The following is a 23,896-nucleotide window of genomic DNA, read 5'->3' as shown; positions in this document are numbered from 1 at the left end:
CGAAACCCTTCCTGGCTTCCCTGAGAGATGGTCCCTTAATGGGTATCTCCAGGGTGAGACCAGGCATCCCCGGCGGTCTGGTGGGGCCGTTAGTGAAGATGAGGCAAGCTAATGCCCAGAGTTGCCGAGTGTGATCGCTGATCAGAGTGGGCACCGAGGCGAGAGAATTATCGAGTCCGCTGACCCTGGTCCAGAAACCTGCTGCGCCGGGAATCGAACCCTGGTCCCGGGCCGTCCTCTGCTCTCGGGTCTGCCGCCTCTAACCAGTGAGCCACACTACTTCACTACCAGTGAGCCACACTACTTCACTAGTACTAGCGTTGAAGGGAGGAGTTAGTCAATACCGGTGTGGCAGTGCAGACACTCATACACTCTCATTCATAGCTAAAAGAAGAAGAGTTTCAACCCTATGACGGGTCCCACAAATGCCTAAAGAGCAAACAGTACACTACTGGAAGGTCTTAAACATCAGTTGTTTGTGATGTCACTGCCTCTCAGGGGCCGTTCCTCATGGGTGATGTGTTGGTCTACGCGCGTTTCAGTGGCAACACCACCTTCTTCAGGACCAATACTTGTTATAAAATGAATCTCAAACAACAAACCAAAATGGGTTAATCTGTAGCTACCAAGCCAGTGGAGAAATCATTTCAAGTACGACAATTCGAACAGCCTTCGTGCAGCCTTTAGCAATGCCTCCAAATATTGGAACAGTGTACTGTCTGTGCAGGGAAGCAAATTATTATCCTATACCAGGCCCTTTTGTGTCATTTCTTTTGCACAAATAGGAGTAGACTCAAATGGCTGTATATGTTGCGCATCCTCTCTCCAAGGTTCTATCCGTAAGTAAAAAACTTTACCAGCTCCACTGTGTTTATTATCACAGACAGACGTCGGCAAAACTCCTACTAATGGGCTCTGTTCTGGTCCGGCATGCCGGTTTGAGCATGCCAGACCGGAAAATAGCCCAATAGTCCCTAATATTTTTTAGTGTGAGTGATACAAGAGGAATAGAGATCTAGACAAAACGAGCCTTTCTATTGCTTAATACACAGTAAATGTGAAACACTTTGGAGCTTAGGGGCTGGATAAAGAACAACGTCAGGAAACAAACGCAAATTAAAAGCACATATTATTTATTCACTAAAAACTGTTTAAAAATGTAATTTCCAAGTTCCACATATCTGTTTAAAAATATTTACACTTTCAGCCTTTTCCGAGTTTAGTTACAAACTGATAGTGGGAAAAACACATGATGTATAAAAACTGATACCAAAACCTTTTTACATTATTTTAAGTTTCTTGTTTTTTAAATCAGGCCGTCGACTTTTCAAGTGAAAATTATTATAAGGGCCTGACATCACTTCTTGTGACGCACTACATGTGACGTCATTGTGATTTGCATATGATAATGGGCTCCTTCACTATTTTCCTTACTTGTGCCCTGTTTATTGGCATGACATGGGTCTATAGCTATTAAAAATAAATATACAAATTCACAGGTATTCAGCCCGTTTTTTCTGGTGATGTCACACATTGACATTTATTTGGCTGCTTCTTCTATTTTTAGGTGAATAAATATCACTAGCTGTTCCCCCCCTTCCATTTCTCTCTTTTTCTCCCCCTTTCTTTATTTCTCTTGCTCTCTTTATCTCTCCCCTTCTCTATCTCCCATACACTCCTGTTAGCTTTAGCTTCATGAATGTCACTTTCACTTCTGGCATTCATACAACAAATTCTTCAGAACATTTGAGACCAAGGGACAATCAGTGTAGAAGACGAGTTGCTGGGAGTGCAACTGATTGTCCTGGCACATGTATGCTTTTGATGTGAGATTTTACTATTTCACCACATTATTCTGCTGCTTACAGTGGCTCAATTCTGGTAAAAAGTAGAGTATGGCAAATCACCAAATGAATAGAGAGAGCCAAGCTTCAGAGGAGCCACGCGTCACACGGTGTTAAAAGGCCTGAGGCACAAGCTGATCCATCAACCGATAACAGTGTGTAAAAGGTGCAGCAAAACTTACTTAAAAACAAGGTATATGCTCTGTTATATCTAAAAATAGGTTATTTCTTGAACACCGTTGCTTCGTTTTAGTTCATTATATATACTGCAGTGGCATTTGTTAATAGTAATACATACATTTTACCAAAGAAGCTTCCATCTCCAGAGCTCTTACAACATGTCCACTCTGGGTGCGTTGGGTTTACAGGTTTTAATCCGACAAGTTAGCTGAAATTACCGTTGTTAGTCCCAGTATTGTTCAGTATTGCTTTTACAGGTAGTGTGATCAGATGCAATTGAATGTTTTTCTTTATATCTCTTCTTCACCAAATAAAAATCAAGAATGTTTCTTTTCTTTTACTCCACAATTTGCTCGTCTACCATTGTGTATCCTGATACATCATGTTGCTTTACTATGTTTACAGAAGTGAACAATCACTGAACACAAACACTTTTATAATTCTGCAAATACTGTTATCTGCTTTTCTTCTTTACTGCTAGTCCAGTCTTCTATAATCTGGTATTTCAATGTCCTACATAATTTGAATTTAATATTTTTCCGTAATTCATTCCTCTCATAATACTTGCACTGTTCAGCTCTTGTCTATGTCCTCCGATGGGTAAATATTATTTTTGATGTTCTTAAAATCTTTTCGGAGTCTCTGCATCTCTAGGATTATTTCCTTTCACTTAAATGAATCAGTGTATTCACAGAGGGTTGTGTGGGATTGAACATTGATAAAAGCCCTTCACACTTTCAGTGCCCTTCTATGTTTTCCCCGTGTGTGTTTGCTTATGGCTTTGTAGCTCTGATAATCGACTAAAACTCTTCCCACATTCATAGAACTTGAATTCTTTTTCCCCTTTGTGAGTTCGTTGATGATACCTCAATGCTGAAGAGAAGGGAAAACTACTGTCACATTCACTACAATTATAGGGTTTTTCCCCTGTGTGCATTCGCTGATATGTTTGTAGGTTTGATAAGTGACTAAAGCACTTTGCACATTCACTGCACTTGAATTGCTATTCCCCTGTGTGTGTTCGCTGATGAATCCTTAATGTTGAGTAACGACTAAAAATGCTTTCACATTCATTGCAATGATATGGTTTTTCCCCTGTGTGAGTTCGATTATGTGTTTCTAGATTTTCTAATTTACTAAAGCTCTTCCCACATTCACAGCATTTAAATGGCTTTTCTCCTGTGTGTTCGCTGATGATTTTGTTGGTGTGAAGACTTACTGAAGCACTTTGCACATTCATTGCACTTGAATGGTTTTTCTCCTGTGTGTGTTCGCTGATGATTCCTTAATATTGAAGAGAAGCGAAAACTACTATCACATTTACTGCAATGATAGGGTTTTTCCCCTGTGTGTGTCCGCTGATGTGCTTGGAGGTTTGATAATCGACTAAAGCTCTTCCCACATTCACTGCACTTGAATGCTTTTTCTCCTGTGTGAGTTCGCTGATGATTCCTTAATGCTGAAGAGCTGCGAAAACTACTGTCACATTCACTACAATGATAGGGTTTTTCCCCAGTGTGTGTTCGCTGATTACTATTTAGGTCTGATAACTGACTAAAGCACTTTGCACATTCACTGCACTTGAATGGTTTTTCCCCTGTGTGTGTTCGTTGATGACTTTGAAGGTGTGATAATCGACTAAAGCTCTTCATACATTCACTGCACTTGAATGGTTTTTCCCCTGTGTGTGTTCGTTGATGTCTTTGTAGGTCTGATAAGTGAATAAAGCTTTGCGCACATTCACTGCACTTCAATGGCTTTTCCCTTGCGTGGGTTTGCTGATATCTTTAAAGGCTTGATAACTCACTAAAGCACTTTGCACATTCACTGCACTTGAATGGTTTTTCCCCTCGGTGTGTCTGATTATGAATGTGTGATAACCGACTAAAGCTCTTTGCACATTCACTGCACTTGAATGGTTTTTCCCCTCGGTGTGTCTGATTATGAATGTGTGATAACCGACTAAAGCTCTTTGCACATTCACTGCACTTGAATGGTTTTTCCCCTGTGTGTATTCGCTGATGACTTTGAAGGCTTGATAACTGACTAAAGCTAAAGGATTCCTCTCTATCTTGGAAGTTGCTGCCACATTCTCCAGAGCGTTTCCTTTTATTTCAACTCAACCCACATCTTGCGGTACCCGCTCCGCGGGTCCCGCTGCGAGGAAGGCGGACTGAAAGCTCTAACGAGGGAAAGTGAGAGAAGCAGGGCTGCGAGCTGTTGCTGGCGCAGGACTACCTGTCCCAGGAGCGCCAGCAACCTCCCCAAATTGCAATCAGCTGGGGCGCTCTCCCTGCCGGCCCCTCCCTCGCTCAAGCAGTGCAGATAAGCCTCTTTCCTTCTGCTCACCAGTGGATTCCTCTCTATCTTGGAAGTTGCTGCCACATTCTCCAGAGCGTTTCCTTTTATTTCAACTCAACCCACATCTTGCGGTACCCGCTCCGCGGGTCCCGCTGCGAGGAAGGCGGACTGAAAGCTCTAACGAGGGAAAGTGAGAGAAGCAGGGCTGCGAGCTGTTGCTGGCGCAGGACTACCTGTCCCAGGAGCGCCAGCAACCTCCCCAAATTGCAATCAGCTGGGGCGCTCTCCCTGCCGGCCCCTCCCTCGCTCCAGCAGTGCAGATAAGCCTCTTTCCTTCTGCTCACCAGTGGATTCCTCTCTATCTTGGAAGTTGCTGCCACATTCTCCAGAGCGTTTCCTTTTATTTCAACTCAACCCACATCTTGCGGTACCCGCTCCGCGGGTCCCGCTGCGAGGAAGGCGGACTGAAAGCTCTAACGAGGGAAAGTGAGAGAAGCAGGGCTGCGAGCTGTTGCTGGCGCAGGACTACCTGTCCCAGGAGCGCCAGCAACCTCCCCAAATTGCAATCAGCTGGGGCGCTCTCCCTGCCGGCCCCTCCCTCGCTCCAGCAGTGCAGATAAGCCTCTTTCCTTCTGCTCACCAGTGGATTCCTCTCTATCTTGGAAGTTGCTGCCACATTCTCCAGAGCGTTTCCTTTTATTTCAACTCAACCCACATCTTGCGGTACCCGCTCCGCGGGTCCCGCTGCGAGGAAGGCGGACTGAAAGCTCTAACGAGGGAAAGTGAGAGAAGCAGGGCTGCGAGCTGTTGCTGGCGCAGGACTACCTGTCCCAGGAGCGCCAGCAACCTCCCCAAATTGCAATCAGCTGGGGCGCTCTCCCTGCCGGCTCCTCCCCCCATAACTCTATTAGTTCATAAGCAGTCGAAGAGACCCGCTGCGCGGGAGCGCGCGGGAGGGCGCCGGGAGAAGCCCGGGACAAGGGCGGGACCGACTGTGACCGACAGAGACTGATAGAGGCTGGGCTGGGACACATCCCTTTTATCCTTCATTTAGGTTAATACTGGTAACTTTTTCATCCTTTATTTATTTTTTTTTTTTTTTTCTCTCTTTTTTTTCCATCTTCCATCTTCACTGTTCAATTTTATAATATTGATATTTATAGGATTGTATTGTGTCCCACATTTGCCCTCGTCTTTTATATACAAGATGACTACCAAGAAACTAAGATCCGGGCGAGTGCTAGTTGGTAGAGCCTGTTCTAAAACCAAATCTAATCCTTTGCGAAATAGAAACGGGCCAGCGCTACAAGTAAAAAGCACATGCCAGTTATATTCATTATGGGATAAGGGTAAAGACAAAGCGGATCGAGAAGAAGTCAACTCTGATAATACTATCATTAGTGTTAAAGATCAGGTACAAGACTTCTGCATGAATAAGATAGTTAGTAATTCGCCAGATATTACAGCCCCATCCCATACTGAAGTGTTAACCTATAAGAATCAAGAACAAGATATAGTTCCCCCTCCAGAAACCCAAAACTTGGTAACTAAAGAGGTAAATCAAGGTTCCCCATTATTAATTATAGCTCATAATCCTTCTCCCTTTTTAAATAATGATCAAAATATATGCCCTGGTTCATCATCCCCGCTGCATATTCCTCCAGAGGACTACACCCTTCCTGATATTAATCTTGAGTCCCAGAAAGTTCTAATTCAGAATCTTACCCCAAGACAGGATATTATGGCTACTCCTATGTTGCATCTATACAGCAGCACACCCTCTCATAAATCAGATTTTTCTACCCCAGAAATGAATCTATTTGTTAGTCCCTCTCACGACCAAAATCAAGATAATGATCGGCATAATTCTTACGTACGAGAAAATAATGTAATCTCCGATTCCTTATCTACTCTAGAGCGACTAATTTCTTCTATCTTAATACTCTTGGAAAAATTAGTAAATGGATCAGATAATGTCTTTGACACAGTAACTCTGATCCTAAAGGCACTATTGAGTAATCATACAGGACTGGAAGATATCATCTACCCAAAAATATCAAATTCCCCTCAAAATTTAGGTGAGGAACAACAATATGAAATAAAGGATAAAATAATAACTGACCTGCCTACTGCGTCTGATTTTTCGGGTAAGACTAATACAGATCTTATAGTTCCGATCCACTCTCCCATACAAAGGAATGGGAATTTAATTAAAAATAATTGTGCCGCTCTTATTGGACAAGAGATTAAGACTTCTCCGCTTTTGGAGAATAAAGAGAGTAATACCTTACCTCCTATCTTTCCTATTTTTGTCCCCCAAACAAATAAAGAAACCCTAAATTCATTGGCCATAGTGGATAAAGTGCCCCCCTCCGATGAGAACAAATTCGAAATAAAGGTATCTAAAAAACAAAAAGGGAAAAAAAGAAAACTAAATCGTAGATTCTATAAAAAGAGACAACGGAAAATCATTTTCGAAAATGTTAAAGATTCTCTAATAAACAACTCCAATCTGGTCGATTCGGATCCCAATACATCAAATGAACTAGTGTCAAGTCCAAAGGTAACTCTTTCAGTAGTACAACAAGAACCAATAAGCCACACAAATCAGCAATACGCTGATGTTCAACGTACTATTGTAAATGATTTAAATCTAACTCCTACTTCTGATTCAGTTTCAAGAGCAATTCTAAATCCTTTGGCTATTCCTTTTTCACAAGTTGTTGTACCTGAAATTACATGTAAGACAGCCCCTAAGACTAGAGAATACGTAGATACTCTCTTTCTTGATTTTATTCCCATCTTTGATCCAGACCTGATTTTAAATAGATCTGTATTAGTTAATTGTTTCCAGGAAATAGAGAGCCTAAAATTAATCCACTCGGCAGATATAGATGTTGTAAATCTAATAACTTCGAATAATGGAAAGATAGCTCGTGTGAAATTTTACTCCAAACTGGTATTAAACCACATTCTCCAGTGGGCAGAAGAATTTCAAATAAGAGGAATTGATGTTGATACTCACATACCGGCCAAATTAGTCGGCCAAAACTGTAAAGGATTGTTAACCTATCAGGGGTCGAAAGCCTATTCTTTGGATAATCTTCCTGTAAAGAATGAAGAGTTGAAAATACGGATACAAAAAAATAAGCGACAAGTGATAGTTAATAATCCACTCTCGTTAAAACAGACTAGGGTAAAAGATGCTGATTTTGAGTGGAGTTGGTTACCCTCTATCCTGTCGAATAAATCGGGTCCTTCATTCGGAGTCAATCCTAATCTTTAGCGATAACTCAAAAATAATTTCATGGAACGTTGCTGGTTTAACCCAGAGTTCCGATAAATTGTTATTTTTAAACTCTTTAGATGCAGATATAATCTGCTTGCAGGAAACCTGGTTAATAGGGCACTTTCCAGCCATGAAAGATTATTATGTGCTAGAGATTAGCGCCACTCCCTCTATTAGAGGCCGAGCCAAAGGTGGGCTAGCTTGTTTGCTATCTAACAAAATAACATGGAATTATACCCACTTTGTAGATTCGAATAAATTATTCCAGGCGATCACATTAATAAATTTCCTGAATGATGGCTCGAACAAATCGGTCATAATAATAAATGCTTACTTACCTCCTGATTTAAAATATAACTGTGGTATTAAGACGATTTGCTCCTTCATCCTTAACCTACAGGAATCCTGTCCCCCTCCACACATTATACTGGTGGGTGATTTAAATGCAAAAATATCAAATGGAGCTTTAGGGTTATTTAGAAACAAAACAAAGGAGGAAATGTTCCAGATACCAAAAGCCATATTCCCAAAGAATATTAAAACAAATAAAAGAGGGAAATTAATCTTAGAGAGCTTAACCGAAGCAGACTGTATTATAGCCAATGGGAGGTTTCCCTCTGACAGTCCTGCTCATTTAACACATAAATCAGGAAATGGTGGTTCAATTTTGGATTATGTGATTGTCGATAGCACATTTTTTAATTTTTTGAAGGACCTGGTAGTGTTAGCCACCGATCTTAGTGATCATAATGTCTTGATGCTGAAGTTGAATGTATCATCTCCCAAAAATCACTGGAAAATCGGGGATGATTTATTGAACTTTAATACTAAAAGCAGGAAGTGCTATTGGAACCCTGGGACTATTAAAAATCTGTCCAACTTACTGGAATATACAGTAGATAATTTAGCTTTATGGGAAGGCAGAGAATTAGACTGCTTTACGTCATTTTTACAAATTTTAAAATTAAAAGCTCAAAAGCAACTAACAGCTAAGGTAATGCATAAAATTCCCTCTGATCTCCTTAATTTAAATAAGGAAATAAATAAGCTGGTAAGGGCCCAATACCTTTCTCCCTCTCCAGACCGTAGACAAAGAATTTCACTCTTGAAGAGGAGAAGAAACAGGCTGAAGGTCAGATTAAAACGTCAGAAGGAAGACGCTCTTTGGTGTAAATTACGGGAAGCAGCCAAGAATGGTCGGACTAAGACCTTTTGGTCACTAATTGGGGAGGGTTGTGGGGTGAGAGCCAGACCCTCTCCGATATCAATAAATGAGCAGACTTGGGTAAATTTTGTTCAGGGTCTATATAGTAGTAATGGCGAGGAGTTTGATCGTAATAAATTGCAGGAAGATCTATGTCCTTATGATCCTCCCTCCGAATTAGAAATTGAAACTGCAATTAAAGCTCTCCGCTCGTCCGGTGCCCTCGGCCCAGATGAAATTCCAATTTCTGTATTGAAAACTCATAGTGCCTTATGGGGAAAAATTCTATACCCCGTCTTTAAAGCCTGTTATAATAATGGCATTGTTCCACATTCTTGGAAAGGGAGCTTGCTAATTCCTATCTACAAAAAGGGTGCCAGGGATTCTCCTGAAAATTATAGACAAATAGCTCTCCTAGACGCTATAGGCAAGGTTTTCACCAAGTGTCTATTGAATTCTATAAATGACTGGGTGACCATGTCTGCAATTCTTCCACTAGAGCAGACTGGATTTAGAAAACACCACGGTACCTTAGATAACTCTACTGCTCTTCAAATTTTAATTGAAAAATATGTCACTGTCCGTAGAGGAGGTCTTTATGGAGCATTTATTGACTTCTCTACGGCCTTTGACAAGGTGGAAAGAGCTCTGCTTTGGAGTAAGCTAATAAAATTAGGAATGCCCCCGAGCCTATTGAAACTAGTTATTGAACTCCATACTGACACCTGGTGCAGAGTTTTAATGGGTGGTGATAGAGGACTTTCCAGGATAATATCTACCAATAATGGGCTTAAACAGGGCTGCCTCCTGGCCCCACTGTTATTTTCCTTATACATTGCGGACTTACCTAAGGCTATGTTAGCCACGAGTAATGGTATTGCCCCTGTATTAGGGGGATTATCCATCGCATGCTTAATGTATGCTGACGATATTATAATTCTAGACCTCACCCCAAAGGGTCTGAATAATCGTTTAAAAAGTTTGTACTCCTACTCCGTGGCCCACTTTTTAAAAATTAACATCTCAAAAAGTAAAATAATGTGCTTCTGTGGAAGGAGAAAACCTAAATACAGCGATTATTTCTGGTCTGTCGGGGGGGAAAGATTAGAAGTAGTTAAATCCTACCCCTTCCTTGGGAAGATCGTCACGAGTAATCTCTCAGAAAAAACCCATACAGAGAAGAATGGTAGGAAAGCTCTCGCTCAAGGGAGGAGTCTTATCTCCTTATACAAGGCGACAGGTCGAAGGCATTTTTCTATATTGCTCGAAGTCTATCGGGCAAAAATCCCCGCATCTCTAATCTTCGGACTAGAGATAGTGGACATGGCATGCTGGAAATTCCTGGATTCTATTGAGGGAAGAATTCTTCGTAATCTAGCCTCTGTAAATACTGCAAGCTCTACGTCATCGTTGCGACAAGAGTTTGGTCTACGTAGTGCACGGTCCCAGGCAGTGGCGAGTGTTGTGAGATGGGTTTTTTATATTGCTGAAGGAAAACCTGGCACCCTGAGGTTTCAAATAAAAAAAGAACTGCTGGGTTCCTATAATGTTTATTCCTCTATAGTAAAAAACTTTAGACAGGCAATTTCTCTATTACAGATTGATGAACAAAGTCTTTTTACACTATCAACTCCCCAATTAAAATTATCTTTAAAAACTTCATCTTGGGAGTTGAGTTTTAGAGCTGATAGTACGATCCGAAAGTCTAAGAGAGGAATGTTCACCCTCGGTAACTCTTGTGAAATTAAAAAATTTCAACCATATTTAGGCTGGAATCTTCCTCATGCAGTTAGGCGATTTATCTTACTGTTAAGATATGATTTACTCCCATTGAATTGTTTGTTGTCTAAATGGCATGGTGGTACAGATACCTGTGACCTCTGTAAACTTTATCCCCAGGATTTATACCATGTAGTTTTTGTTTGCCCAGCCCTTATGGTACACAGACGTAAATGGGTAAAACCTCTGTGTTTTCAGCTGGGTATTTTTACTGCTTATGATTTCATTGTAGCTATGTTTAATCCTCCTAACGAAATGTTTTGCTTTAAATTGTTTTCCTTCTTTAAATGTTTTTTAACACTGTATTGACATTTCTATTTAAATATGTATTGAAAATTGTTTCTTTTTCTTTTTTACTTTACTGCTAAAACTGTTATGTGGATCTCGACAGAGTTCCGTTATCATAAAAATAAAAACTTGAAAACTTGAAACTTGACTAAAGCTCTTCCCACATTCAATGCAATGGTATGGCTTTTCCCCTCTGTGTTTTCGATGGTGTCTTTGTAGTTCTGATAACCTACTAAAGCTCTTGACACATTCACTGCACTTGAATGGCTTTTCTCCTGTGTGTGTTTGCTGGTGTCTTTGTAGTTCTGATAACCTACTAAAGCTCTTGACACATTCACTGAACTTGAATGGTTTTTGTCCTGTGTACGTGTGCTGATGAAGCTTGAGTGGTGATGTCAGTTCAGTTCAAGAAGTCTTTATTCGATTGATTCATCATAAAAGACATAAATACAAATACACAAGAACATATAAAACCAGTATTAAATATTCGGCATCGAGTTGACTTCATACAGAACTATACAAAAATTTAAAATGGTATCGTGCATGACCATATTATCACAATGCATATAAAAAAGTTTAGGCAATCTCCGCTGTTATGTGTTTGATAAACCTGCATCTGATCACCCATGCCCACCCAAGGAACTTAGCAACCCCCACAACAATAAGTGGATCCAGATTCGTTTTTAACAGTCTCAAGGCTTCAACAGCCGATCTGGTACCTAGTAGTCTACATATTGGTTTGAGCCACTTGGTTCTGGGGGCTGAATATAGTGGGCACACATACAAAAAGTGAGAAAGACTTTCCCCTGTGCCCTGACAGTTAACAAAAAGCCCCATACTGCCCATTCCCCACTTTTTCGTGAACTCCCCCAGGGGAAGAGTACCACATCTAAATTGAAAAAAAAGTTTACGGTCCAAAGGTTTGGTAAAGGTTTCCCAGTACCTTTCTAACCTGGGTGAATCTTTGTGAACCATAAATAGTCCAGAGAGACTGCTCGAGCTCGTATTTGAAAAAATGTTGTGCGTCACCCAATCCCAATAGCATTTTTTAAGCTCATTTTTTGGTGGGAATTTGGCTGTCTCGGGCGAAGACCACAACTCAATGAGGCCCAAAGATAGTAGAGTGGCTTTAAGATCTTTTAGCCAACCAATTTTAGTGGCTCCAGGACTATTTTTTACCTCCAGACAAGCTTCCGCATAGTGGTGTAGTTCTGGCGTTGTCCACAGGCGTCGCCAGAATGATAAGGGACGAAATTTAGCATAGTCGACCACCGAGTGGCAGCCCAGATCAAATAATAAAGGGATTAGTGGAGTTGACTGGGGCAGACCAGTTGCCATCCTTAAAAACTTATTTTGGGCATGTTTCAGGGATTCCAGATTACTTCCACCCCATAGCTCTGCTCCATATAACACCGCTGACAATACCTTCCCTCCATAGATCTTCATCAGCGGTGACATGGGCTTCGTGAATGACCCTTTATGTTCCTTAATCAAGGCTCCGCCCAACTGTTGATGTTTCAGGGTCATGAGCTCAATCTGATGGGTCCAGCTAAGGGTGTCACTGAAGGTAACGCCCAAATAGGTGAAGTGCTTGGTCTGCTCCAGGGGGGTGTCCCCCATTGTAACCCTGGCCCTGACCTGTTTGTGCCCCCTCATCACCATAAATTTGGTTTTAGCTACGTTCACCTCAAGCTCATGTTCGCTGCAGAAACTCTCAAACCTCGACAGTGCAAGCTGGAGGCCCTGTCTGGTTCGTGAAATCAGGAGAGTGTCGTCTGCGAACATGAGCAGGGGGATTTTCATGCCAGCCAAACTCGGAGCATCAGTGGGAAATCCGTCGAAATACTTGGTGACTCTATTAATATATAAAGAAAACAAGGTTGGTGCCAAAACGCAGCCCTGTCTGACACCTTTCAACACAGGGAATTTCTTAGTCACCTCACCAGGTTTGCCCCATCTTACAAAGGCATACGTCTCTGCATGAAGATTAACTATAATGCGGACCAAAGTGGGAGGCATACCCATTTCTAGAAGGCTATTCCAGAGCCCAGCCCTCGGGACAAGGTCAAACGCAGACCGAAGGTCTACAATTGCCGCAAATAAGTTTCCTTTACCAAGGGTGACCGTCTTCCAGTGTAGAAGCATAAAGCGGAAAGCCTGATCCAGGGTGCTTAAGTGGGGTCTAAACCCTGCTTGGAGAGGAGTGAGTACATTAAATTCCTCAATCCATGCCTGGACCCTGGAATGGACAAGACGAGAAACTATCTTTTGTACCGCGTCAATAAGGCTGATCGGCCGGTAGTTGGAGGGAACCGACCGATCACCCTTCTTGAAGATGGGCAAAATCTCGGCACCCGCCCATGAATCAGGCACCTTTGCACCCCTAGCCAAAGAGTTTGCCAAATACAGTAGATAAGGTACCCATAAGTCTTGGTCCTGCTGGAAAATATCTGCTGGGATGCAGTCCGGACCGGGGGCTTTGGCCCTAGGGATGGCATTCAGAACGTTTTCAACCTCTTTGGCAGAAAACACAAGGGTATCACAGGTCAGTGGCCAGCTAATGGGAGCATCCCCCTCCCTAACACACCTAAACTGTTCCTCAAAGTGGGATACCCAAGTAAGTTGATCAACAGAAGCAGGGCTAGGTCGATCGTCCCGGGACTGTCCCCATTTGAGGAGATGCCAAAATTGCGTGAGGTTCCCAGAGCCGCAGGCATCAACAAGGAGAGCCCAGCGCTCATCATCCCATGCGGCTTTGGCCCTCCGTTTAGCTTCACTGTAAGCCTTCCTGCAGGCTTTGATAAGGGCTGGGTTCCTAGATTTTAGTGCTTTAAACAAGTTTGAATGGGAATTGACACAATTTTCATCAAACCAGTTCGCAGGTTTCCTCGTCTTTCCTAAGCCCTTTTTGGCTACAATTTTAACAAATAGTGTCTTTAGGGATGCAAACAGGCTGGCATGAACGTCTAAGATTTTGGGATTTGTCCGGTTCGGATCATCACACTTCTCTAGTTCCCGTAGGGAGCTGGATACCAGGGTTCTTATTTTACTACGTGCACTCCCGTCTACAGCAACCTTTGGCCATCGAACCCTCCTCATATCATTAGTTAGTGCCACGGCCTCTTGAACGAGTTTAGAGTGTCGCACAATCGGCCCGGCAAAACTAAAGTCCTTCAGTTCTGCGATGAGTGGTTCGTGATCACTTTCAGGACGTGGTCTGATTGCCATGTCCGTCACCAAGGGCCATAGGGATGTATCGACTAGAATATAATCAATGCGACTACTATGCCTGCCATTGAAGAATGTTGGGCTGCCCAATCTATCCGATCTTGTACGACCGTTTAGGGCGCGCAACCCCCAATTCAGACATAGGCCTTTGATAAAAGTAGCGCATTGGGACCACTTAGTAATGGGAGGTAGCTCGAGTTGTGGAATACCCCACATCATGTTCTCAGCCTCAGTTAGCATCCCTTCCTCCCTGCTTAGAGGTTCGAAGCAAATATTAAAATCGCCCATTACAACCACCTGACCCACTGAATTGGTAGAGCCAAGGAATTCATCTAGACATGTTAGGGTGGGTGATACACGACCACCCGGGGTTCCTCTGGCATATACATTAAACAACAAAATATCCAGCCCACTATTAAATTTCATGTTTACTATAAGGATATCAGGACAGTCAATATAAATTTCCTTCACAGAAACCCCTACAGTTTGACGAACCCAAACAGTGAGGCCCCCCATAGCCCTGCCTCTTTGGCCTCTAACTGCGGGTTTGTTGAAGTTCAAAAAACCTGGAAGAAAAACTGGATGGGTTGACCATGTCTCCTGAAAAGACCAAATATCACCATGACTGATGAAGTCAGCCCAATCAGGTATACATATACAAGATTCTATACCCGCCACATTCCAACATCCCAAAGTAGTACCCTTAACACAAGCTTGAACACACAGGACTATTGTATCAGTAGTGTGGGGTTCACAGGGTTGCAGGGAAGATTCAACGAATGGAGAAACCTCATTGAACACCCCTTTCCTTTTCGTGCTTATTAACTCATCCTGTATTGCTAACACTGCAGGAGAGCCTAGGGAGGAAGCAACCTGGGGTTGCAATGTGGCAGGAGACTGTGTTGGTGAGACCAGCTCACTTAGTTGAACTAAGTTTCCCTCCTCACAACAGCGCAGAGAACCTTTAGAGCTTGCAACAATACGTGTGAGGATACCCGGATCACCTCCCACATACGAATTATACAGGTCTTCGTTACTACTCTCTCTTGTTTGTCAATCATTAGACGACAGCCCAGAGAGAGGATCATACAGGTTTCTCAATGGGATGTTCCAAAGGTCTTTGGGGTGGGAGTGCCTAATAGTGTAAGGATTCACTGAAAATAAACTGGGTGGCTGCTGTAACTGTGTAAAGGCAGGCGTTGGGGGAGCCAGGGGAAACAGGGGATTATTTGCATATGGCAGTTCCAGATGTGATGGGGGACCAGAGGGCTGGATATAAGGCTTTGCCCACCCCGGCGTTTGTACTGGGCAGTTGTAAGTGGATTGGATATAAGAGCGATATAGTGCCTCAGGGTTAAAGTGGGGAACATGGAAACTTGGTGTAAAATTGGACCATTTAAGGAGGCTTTTGGTGTTTTTGTTAGCTCTACCAGGAGGTTGATTGTTAGTGTTAATCAGAGTTTCGGGGTAGAAATAACTTAGATTCCTTGTGGAGATCCCTCCCTCGTTGTTTCCCACATACCAATCTGTAAGGTGAGATACAACCCGATGGTCCCTGAAGTTAATAATCACAATGTCCCCCTCAATATCCTTAGGGCAGACCCCAACCCACTGGCATCTTCTGACCGTGACGATATCCCCGTTAAGGTTAGGTGGAAGGGGTCTGTTTGTTTTTAGCCAGAAAATGACTTTGTTTTTTAGACTTTCGTCATTTTCTCTTTCCCCTTCATGAACTGGTGGCACACCTGTCATGACAATAACAAAATTTAGTGAGTCTGGCGGCAACTCAACATTTCTCTTTGAAGGCAATGGAATTTTCTTTTTACCATTTACGCCAGCAGGTTTACCCATCCCTTTCTTAGTCTGCGGTACTAATCCCTTGGCCAGTGATTTACTGACTACCACACTGGGGTTAGCTGTCACGGGGGTAGTGTTGTAGTGGGTTTCGCCACCACCGTCGGTGCTTTATTTGAGATGGTGACTGTTTTAGTGGTATTAATGGTGAGTTGGCTGGTACTTTTAGATGGTTTGCCAGCAGCAAGAGATGAACCGGCAGGTTTGGTAGAGGGGCCCCTGTTCTTATCCAGGCCCGTGGTGTGTGTAGATTCAATGGTCGCCACAAGGTGATCCAGTTTTTCACCCATAATCCTCACACGTTCTAACAAGGGAAGCATGTAGGATTTGATAAGCTTCTCCAAGATATCAAGAGGCACCTCACTTACCCCTACAGTTACCGACTCTGGGGTAACGTGATCACGTGTGTCTAAAGGAAGGGGCTCTACTATTGGAGGTGGATCCGGCTCAATATTTGGGTTGGATGGGGGTGGTGGTGGAGTGAGGCAGCTACGTCCTTTCCTTTTAACCCCTCCCTTTCTCCTTTTCTTCCTAGGTGGGGAGTGAACAACCCTTGTAGCTTTATCAGACGTAGTTCCTGGCTTTAGTCCACTCGTCTCAGGAATGAACTCGCCTGGATCAATACAGACCAGAGACAAGTTGGACAGCAAGGGGGTTGGTTCTACTTCCCTAATGGAAGTCTCGGGGATGTTTGTTTCAATAATGCTTGAGTGATCAATAGGAATACAAACAAGCTGACCTCCGCAGGTGGCACTACTACAGGGCGGGGAGATAGCAGGAAACCTAAATATACTAGGGGTAAGGTTGAGATCAGTCGCGTCAGCATCAATAACGCTCAGACCTTGGGCGGGAAGTTCTTTAGTGTTATTAAAAAGTGGTAAAGGATTTTTCTTTAACTGCTCAATTGAGCGTCTGCGCTCGGCTCTTCTTTCGGCAAGGAGTAAGTCCATATCTACTTCCTTAGCAGATTTCTTAAAAAATTTATCCAGGGGACCCAGAACAGAGACACTCACACCAGGCGGAGCAGAATGGCTCATGTTCAGGGAGGATAGAACAGTAAGAAGGGGCGGTGTAATTACTATAGACCACTGCTAACTATCCACAATGTAAGAACACTATAGCTCTGCCAACAATAAACAAAATATAAATATCCTAGCCCAGCCCGGCCTCCCTCGGCCCCGGACGGCCACAGACGGTCCCGCCCTTGTCCCGGGCTTCTCCCAGCGCCCTCCCGCGCGCTCCCGCGCAGCGGGTATGTCCACTCCTCTTTATAGCTGACATTGAGTTACCAAGGGGGCGGGGCCGGCAGGGAGAGGAGCCCAGCTGGAAACGGGCGCGCGGGGACTCCTGGTCCGTGGAGTCCACCCGCTGTTTCCTCGCAGCCCTGCCGGTCACCAGGTGACACCCCTTTCAATCAGGCAGCAGCCGCTGTCACCGCGAAGCGGGACCCGCGCAGCGGGTCGGGCGAGCAGTAACGGTTCAGCAGGCTGAATCAGAGGAAGTCCGTGGTAAGTGGCGTGGCGTGGCTCCAAACAACAAATCCGCCAAAGGAAGGGCAGAGAGCCTCTAAATGCTTGTGGTGGATGGGGGCGGGGCCGGCAGGGAGAGGAGCCCAGGTGGAAACGGGCGCGCGGGGACTCCTGGTCCGTGGAGTCCACCCGCCGTTTCCTCGCAGCCCTGCCGGTCACCAGGTGACACCCCTTTCAATCAGGCAGCAGCCGCTGTCACCGCGAAGCGGGACCCGCGCAGCGGGTCCGGCGAGCAGCAGCGGTTCAGCAGGCTGAATCAGAGGAAGTCCGTGGTAAGTGGCGTGGCGTGGCTCCAAACAACAAATTGAGTGGTGATGACAAACTAAAGCTCTTGCTGCATGTGTATGATTCTTCTTTCATGGTTAGTGTCTGTGGGTCGGGTATATATTTGTCTACATCCCATGACTGTATTTCCTGATGGGTCAACATGGCTGATTAAGCACACACACTTTATATGCGTGCAGTATTTTGCACATTTGATTTCTGTTTTAACAATAAATGCAATAGCCACCAAATATTTGCCACACTCCTAATACGTAGAAGGTGTCTTTATAGCCGATTGTGCCTTTAGATTGGGTTATGGCTATGCACGCTTGAGGGTAAAGATGTATCTTCCTTCTGACCGGTGCAAATTAGGATAGTCTATTGTATTGTAGATAGAAGAACTCCTCTTTCCTTTACCTGTCAGTTGTCTGGCTCCGCTCTGTTGTGCTCTTCTCTGGTTACTGTTGTTTGTCCAGAAAGAGTTTACAATACACCTAGAGCACGGAATGATGGCTTGTCATCATATTAGAAAACAGAGCACTGCGGTAATCTCACCATACAGATCCCATGATCAAAGTTGGTATTGGACACTTGTTTATACGGGAGGCGGTTTGTTATTGTTGTTGCCTTAAGGTCATTTCTTCGTCCTGTGGCGTGGAGGTGCACAGCTCAGCCTCTTGTAATCACTGAACTGCCCTTGATGCTTCATCCGGGATCTGTCAGTTTGTGTGCAGGTTCATCTGTCGCCGACTGCACTGATGTTTTGCTGAATACTGTAGCTCATTATTTCTGCTATTAGCGAAGATTTATAGCATTAGCTTCATTATAGATGGCCATTTCATACAGTCGACGCTTGTTTTCTGTTGGATGTAAAGATATTGAAAATTACTATATTGAAACATATTGGAATTATAATTCACAATGTTAACTGGTTGTAAAAGACATTTTGGGGGAGATTTACCAAATCTACACACAATGCAGCGCAACTCCCCCCCCCCCCCCCCGCCCCCCCATGAGGCTGCGCTGCTCAACAGGCAGGGAGCAGGAAAGCGCCATATTTTCAAAGATATGGCTCTCTCTTTCCCTTTCACTTGCGCCAGCACTGATTCCAGCAGCCCTGCGCCATGCACGCACCAGAGCGCTAGGGTGTTTGTGTGTGTGAGTCCAGCATAGGTTTTGGACAGGAAGGACACCCTTCCTGTACAAAATACTATGCCTAGACATGAGGGAAACCTTTTCCAACTTTGTATGCATGTTGCACAGTGCACCACGCATGCAAAGTCAGAAAAGGAAGGAGAAATGAAAGCATTTCTCCTTCCAAGCACCAAGTTTAAAAGGGCGCAGTTTTCTCACGATAAACCCAATCTACTGTATTTGGTAAATTGGGTTTAGCGTGAGAAACAATGGGTGGTTGCAAGGGAATGCCCAGGCACCACCCTTGACAGGCCCCATGGTGCAAAGTAACGCGAAGCAGTGCTATGCGATGCTTCACATTACTTTTATATTATTTGCTGGAAAGAAAATTAGGAAAAAAAGATTTTGTACTGTTTTGTGCCACTTTTGTGACGCAAACACGACGCAAAATCTTAGTAAATCGCCCCCTTCTTCTTTACTGCCTTTGAAACTTAGTAGGGAATATTTCATCATACACAAATATTTAACTAAAAGTTCTGGTAATCAGGTGACATCTTATTAATGTCTGAAAACGAGGTGATTTACCAGTGTTCACAGAGTAACTTAGCAAAGTAAGGGCGCTCACAGAGCTCCCAAGTGCTTAAGGTTTTGCTTAAGATAGATGCATACGGTCAAGATTTAATTAAAACAACAATAGAGTTTAGAAAAAGAGATGGATCAGGCGGGGCTGCAAAATTTTCAGTAACTCTTTATGAAGTATACAACGAAAGTAACTCCATTCACACACTTCTCATTTCTTTCCTATCCACTTAAGATCATCTCAAATACTAACTCCTGTCTTTACCTTGCTGTTCATAAGTCACCTTTGACACTTTCAACAGCTCCCATTGGTTCAAGCATTCCTGGTTTCTTCTAACCTGGAAGATTTTAACATTATTGTGGGTTGAGGGGGGTTTCCTATCACCATAACATCTGTCCATCTCCCTGAAACTAGTGCAGCTTACAGCACCTGGTTCTGGCCCTGAAAGACAACTTTAAAAAGCAAGTCATTAGTTTTTTCTAAAGTATATAAAGTTCTGTAAGATGCAGCTCCTTCGGGGGTTTTTGTGTAAAACAGAGCGAGGGGTTCACTGTAAGGCCCGTACTTTACATTGTAAGCGCAGATAAGGCAAACAAACATTGATTCATATAATTTAATATTCAACGATATCAGTCATTTAGAACTTATAGAGAATCCATCACAACCACTAGTTTACCTGACATATCCCCGCATCAGATGTGTGCATATTACTCTTTTTTCCCCCTTTTCCACTATTACATGGCATGTGGCATGATGTTGTCCGTTTGGGGTTCAGGATGCCAATTTGTGACTGGATCGGCATTTGGCATCGCGGGAGGAGGTGTCAGTTATCCACAGGTGATGCGACATTTCTACCTTTCCATATTTCTCATATTCAAGTTTACTAATTTCTTGTCCTGCGACCCCCCTACTGCCCTCTGACTGCGCACTCACTCTGTGGGGTTCATAAGAAGTCAGATAACAGCCTGATAGTAATGTAAAATGTAATGTAATTTGACTTATATAGCGCACAAATCACCCGAAGGTCTCAGGGCGCTTGCTTAGGGTACCCGTCCTGGTATTCCCTTGTGAGATACCCCGGCAGGGTATCCACAAGGTGAAAGCCAGGCATCCCGCCGCGAGGGGCCGTAGTGGAGATTAAGCAAGCTATTGCCCAGAGTCACAGAGTCTGACTCCGTGAGTTGAGTAGGCACCGGCGCGAGAATTATCGAGTCCGTGGAATTTTTGAGCCCGAGACCCTGCCGCGTCGGGAATCGAACCCTGGTCCACGGCCGCTCTCAGCCTCCGGGTCTGCCGCCTCTAACCACTGAGCCACACTTCTCCACAAGGCCATGGATCTCACTTCTTCTACAACACTTATTGCCGACTTAGGGCCTAGTTTAGAGTTTTTCCAACAGATTATTGCCTCAAAACTAGGAGTTGATGAAGAATTCCACTCTGCTGGCGTAGCTCGTGATGCAGAACTGAGGTTTTTTCTCAAGTGGTTCGCCAACGGTAAGGTGACGAGTGCTTGTGGGAAAATATAACGTGCTAGACTTCCTGCTGGTAATAGTTCTCACTGCGGGAGGTCACGGCAGGTCGCGACCACTCGAGAGTAGAACTCTGTCAATCTCGTTGATGAAGCTGCCACTCGATTAGAATATCTATTAGAGAGGCAGAGGCAGCAGCGGCCTCTGGCACGAAGGAAAGTGCTGTTCGTGCTGATTTTACAGTGCGGGAAAAACTCCTGGCACTAAAAATCAGTGAGAGCAGCGCAGCTTAACAAACTCTGCCACTAGCGGTGTCCAGTGTGGCTAGCTGGGCTTGAAGGATCTTGTAGTTTGTGGGTCTCTCACTGCTTTGAGGTCACAGTCAGGCATAATTTCTGTCAGCCGTGCCTTTTACAGATCTTCCTTCCAGGCAGTGCTTCTGCCAGCGGTGCCTTGTGCGGATCTTCCTTCCAGACAAGGGCTTCTTTCCTCAATGATTAGTTCAAAGGTCGGGAGAGGTAGAACTGGTCTATGTCATCTTCTTTATTGGAGTTCAACTGGTCAAGCCACAGAGCTCGAGCTCTGAGATGAATGAGAGTCTGGATTTTCTGAGCTCCGTAGAGCATTGAGACAGTTCTACTGCATCTAACACATACTACAAGACTCCACTGTATCTGAACATCCCCTGGCAAATGCCAACTAGAGAATAAACATCCTGCCTGCACAAGGTACATTGACTTTCTCTATCTGTTGTAATTGAAGATGTTAATTCTTGATAAATCATCCTGCGCAGACACAAGCCCTCAAGTCTGTATTGCATGAAGCTGGGTGTTTCTCACGCAAAAGAGGGCCCTCCACAAATTGCTGACATTTTCTTAAACCCCCTGGAGAGCCGTGGCAACACACAGACCACCCATACCCTCTCAGGGATCACCCATCCATCTGCCAGGATCAAGACTCAGATATTTCAACCTTCTCTGTTACCGTCTTTGGAACAGCCCGTCTCTGAGATTCGTGGAAGCTCCACACTCAGTGAGCTCAGAGTTGCCTTGCAAAACCATCTCATGAGAGTGGAAGAAAAGAACATTAAGTGACACGCACTGCACAGAAGTGTAAATATATCTACCATTATTGTTCCATGTACTATTGTCCTAATGCTGATGTTTTGACCTGAATTTTTTGCCGTCTATCACAGCAGCTTCAACGTTTAAAATTCTACCCAATAGTTTGTTTTCCATCATACCTACTTACCTATGTACTGTTTCTGACCTTACAACATCTCTGGCAGACATGTTGTGCTGTCTGTTGCCACATAAATAGGAAGTAGATTGTTATTGCAGGTAGTGTCCTTGCAGTCAGATGCACTTGATTGGGCTAAAAGGTACCATGTTTGGTAGAAAAGCTGCAACTATTAGAATAATAACATACCAAAAGCCACGCATACAGTGCAATAACACAGACCAGGTACTAGAAAAACGTGATGCAAACAATGCAATAACACAAGCCAGGCATTGGAAGAATATGACACAATCAGTGCAATAACACAGGCCAGGTACTAGGAAAACGGGACTCAAACAATGCAATATCACAGGCCAGACACAAGTAGAATCTGATGCAAACAATTTAATAACACAGGCCAGGCACTAGGAGATTCTGATGCAAACAATGCAGTAACACAAGCCAGGCACTGGGTGAATCTGAGGCAAACAATGCAATAACACAGGCCAGGCACTAGGAAAACGGAACGCAAACAATGCAATATCACAGACAAGGCATTAGGAGAATCCGACGCAAACAATTTAATAACACAGGCCAGGCACTAGGTGAATCTGATGCAAACAATGCAATAACACAGGCCAGGCACTAGGGGAGCAAGCTATCTTACCTTTCCTTTGATTGCAGGCTGCGGCGGGCGCCATCTTGGGTGTGGGCTGGGGCTGCGCTCTAGTCGCGCTGGCCTCCCACCCTCCCAGACTACTTAGCTGGCCGTTTTTCAGCCGTTCGCTGCCTTTTTGAGCTCTCCCTGGGTGAGCACTAGGGCTGCGAGCTACCTGAGACCAGTACCTGTTATTGCTGCTTTTAAAACGTGACTGCACTCGTTTTTAACATTATTTTTAAATCGTGCTGAAAATCTTTCTGGGGGCATTTTATTGTATTAGATTAATGGGGAATTAGTCAGAGGCACTCTAACACCCCTCTCCATGCTATCTTACCTTTCCTTTGCTAGCCAGCTGCTCTCATTGATTGCAGGCTGCGGCGGGCGCCATCTTGGGTGTAGGCTGGGGCTGCGCTCTAGTCACGCTGGCCTCCCACCCTCCTCACAGCCTATAAATGAGCACTAACAACAGACGGCGCAGCGGGCTGGCGCAGCGGGCGCGCGCCGAAGCCGCGCCAAAGCCAAGCCCGTCTGCGCCCGTCCGCGGCCGGACACGGCCCAGGGTCATAACCCCTGGTCCCCGACTGCTGTACTCATCCCTGTACTTAAGAGAGCTGAATCCAGGTAACACTCATCAGGATTGTACCCCCGTCTCTCTCACTGTTGGGAGGGACACTAGCCCCCCCCCCCTGTCCAGGCTGTGGCTACCAACTTCCTCATTCCCACCCTCTAGCCCATCTAGATCCTAATTATATCTCGTCACACGTTCCAAACAATGCTCCTCCGCATGGCTGTCGAGCCGCGCTTATCAACACGCGCTCACTTCCTTGCCACAGTTTTCACATCAAGGAGTTTATCATCGCTCATAACCTAGATTTATTGTTCGCTACTGAGACATGGGCAGATGCCGGCTCTGGTCCGGATTTTTGCGACGCTATCCCAGATGGATATAGCGTTGCTAGACATGATAGGCCCATAGGAAGAGGTGGTGGCCTTGCAATTATCTACAAGGACAAATACCGGACCACACTCGATCCTATAAACTCTGCTAATTGTGAGTCAGCTGCCTTTGCGATT

At 44.4% G+C, this 23,896-nt stretch overlaps 1 pseudogene; it reads right to left on the bottom strand.

The window, feature by feature from the left end:
* Positions 1-2,772: 2,772 nt before the first annotated feature.
* On the bottom strand, positions 2,773-14,113 carry LOC147737403 (uncharacterized; annotated as a pseudogene).
* Positions 14,114-23,896: the final 9,783 nt, after the last annotated feature.

This window comes from Lissotriton vulgaris, chromosome 1_1 (genome assembly GCF_964263255.1).
Source record: "Lissotriton vulgaris chromosome 1_1, aLisVul1.2, whole genome shotgun sequence".
Taxonomy (NCBI): domain Eukaryota; kingdom Metazoa; phylum Chordata; class Amphibia; order Caudata; family Salamandridae; genus Lissotriton; species Lissotriton vulgaris.
This window is presented reverse-complemented; position numbering and strand designations above follow the sequence as displayed.